We start from the raw sequence: 2,832 nt of genomic DNA, 5'->3' as shown, positions 1-2,832 counted from the left end.
TGCTTTCTGCACCCAAGTTAACATATATCTACCTTGGAGCCAGTGAATTGCCTCCTCTTTCCTCCCACCCCTGGTAACCATTAAAGAATATTTCTTTTAGTGTGAAAACCTTTTCTTGACTTTTACAATAGTAATCTCATACAATGTTTGTACTTTTGTGAATGACTAATTTCACTCAGTGTAATGTATATGTACCAAAGTTTGTTTAGCCATTCTTTCATTGATTGGCATTTAGTTTTTTTTACCACCTTCTTGCTATTGTGAATAGTGATATGATGAGTATAGGAATGCATATACCTAGTCATGACATGCTCTTATTTCTCTAGTGTATATGTCCCAAGTAGAGAGATTACTAGGTCATGTGGTATTTCTATTTCTAAATTTTTGAGGATGGGCCATATAATTTTCCATAGTGGTTACACCATTTTACAGTCCCACCAGCAGTATAGGAGAATCCCAGTCTTTCCACACTCTTGTCAGCATTTGTTGCACTATTTCATGAAAGTTTGCTTCAAAAATGCTGGCATGAGATGATATCTCATTGTTGTTTTGATTTACATCTTTCTAATGGCTAAGATTATTGAACATTTGGCCAGTTGAATGTCTTCTTTGGTGAAGTATCTATTCATATTCTCTACCCACTCTTAAATAGAATTATTTATTGTTTTCTTGTTAGGGTGTTGAAGTATTTTTATAAACTTTAGAGACTAGTTGCTTGCTTAATGTGTCATTGCTAAATCTTCTTGCCAGTCAGTGGGTTCTCTTTTTATTCTTTTGGTATAATCTCTCTCTTTTTTTAAAAGTTTTCATTGTAAATCAATTGATAGTTTACATGGGAGAACATCGGTTTTTCACTCATTGCAATGATTACAACCTCATTCAACAGTATTTGCTTCTATTCCCACTGTTTTTGTTTTGTTTGGGGGTGGGGAGGATTTACACCAAAACACTCAGGAATATATAATCATTTAAACAACCAAAGGGCACATTCTGCAAGCCTGCCTCCTGGCCGCCAGCAAACAGTCTTTCTCTTTCCATGAGTCTAGAGTCCTCAACTGCTCCCTCTCTCCATGTCCTCATCTCTGCCTCCATCTATGGATAGGGTTTCACATTTCACTCATGCTCTTCTCCCTTGATGGTCCTAAGTCCTCTCTTCCTAGAATGAAGGTTAACTACTCCCCGCTTTATGTTACAAAACTTCTACCTTTACAGCATGACAATAGTAATTAGTCATGATAACAACTACTCACCATTGAATTATAAGAATCTTATTCCCATCTCCTTTCATGATACCTGTCTAGACAAGATGAAAACCATGCAGTGGGGAATTCTACCTTCCATTGCACATTCTAAAACTAAACTCCCTCTTGAGAACTTGTAAGCCAGTGACTTCATGCCTTTATAGCCTCCTCTGTTTAGGTATCCAATGTCTAAGTTGTCTGTCCCTATCACTCCTTCATACAAAGGATGAAGACTGCTTCCCTCTCAGTTGGTATTTTGAGCTACTACATCCATAATAATAGGTCAAGTTAATCAAATTGTAGCAATTTACACATATTTCCTTTATCAATTTTTAAAATCTTCTTTTAGTGGAGTTGTGATCTTCAAACCATTGAAACTAGGTCTAATGAGCTAAAGAAACTTTTAAAGAAATATTGAACCTTTTAAAGAAATTTTGATGGGGCTGTAAAATGGGGCAACCACCATGAAAAACAGTATGGAATTTCCTTAAAAAGTTGGAAATGGAAATACTATATGATCCAGTAATGGAATATTATACAACATTAAAGGATTAAAATATATCTGTAAAACACATTATAACTTGGATAAACCTGGAGGACATTTTGATGAGTGAAATTAATCAATCATAAAATGACAAATATTATATGGGTACACTATCATAGAAAGTCAAGAATATGTTTGCACACAGAAATAAACAGTTTTTGCTGGTTATTAGGAGTGAGTTGGAAAGGAAGGGCAAATCACTAACTTGAGGGTTGTTGTTGTTGTTAAGTGCCATTGAGTCGATTCCAACCCACAGTGGCACCAAGGAGCAGCTGGTGAGCTTGAATCACCAACCTTGCAGTTCAAATGACTTTACAGTCTGGTGAATTAGCCCACAGCAGAGGGTAGGCATGTATTAACTTGGTTGAAGGAAAAGACAGACCAAGAAATATACATCAAGTGAGAGACCAGTATCAAAGATCAAGGCAAAGGAAGACACTGGAAGGAGCACAAGAGTTAAACTCAATGAAAGTAAATGCTATTAGGATGAGAAGGCAGCACTTCCTGGACCAGGCAGCTCAGGTAGGGCTCCGGGGAAAAGGGGCGGAATCGCACATAGTAAACCTTTGTCTAGCAGACAGACAGCCTTTGAACAAACATAAGATCTTATATTTCAACATTCTGAACTCATTTTTTTAAAAGATCAAATTGCTGAGGAATTACAGGCATTTTAAGCTTTTGCCTGCTTGCATGCGGCTCCCGCTTCCGTGCCCATGCTGGCGAGTGCCTCTGCCCCCTGTAGACCTTGGAATGCAGAGCTAGAGCAACCCCACTTAGAAGGCTGCATTTCCAGAGAAAAGGAAGCATAAACTAACAAAGCTGAACAAATAGAGAGGGATATCGGCATGAATATCAGGAAATTTGGGGTACCCACGGTACAGAGAGACTGAGAGAGGCATTTTTTACGTCATCAGATACGGACAATACCTCCCTACAGCCACTAACCCCAGCCCTCTACTGCCTCGGCCTAAACCAGCCCTCTGCCAAGCTGCCGAGGCTCAGGAACGCCCAAGGCACAGGCCCGCCCACTGAGACCAAGGCCCTCCC

The sequence above is a fragment of the Chrysochloris asiatica genome, unplaced genomic scaffold (genome assembly GCF_000296735.1).
Source record: "Chrysochloris asiatica unplaced genomic scaffold, ChrAsi1.0 scaffold00285, whole genome shotgun sequence".
In the NCBI taxonomy this organism is placed as follows: Eukaryota; Metazoa; Chordata; class Mammalia; order Afrosoricida; family Chrysochloridae; genus Chrysochloris; species Chrysochloris asiatica.
Note: the sequence above shows the minus strand (reverse complement) of the source record.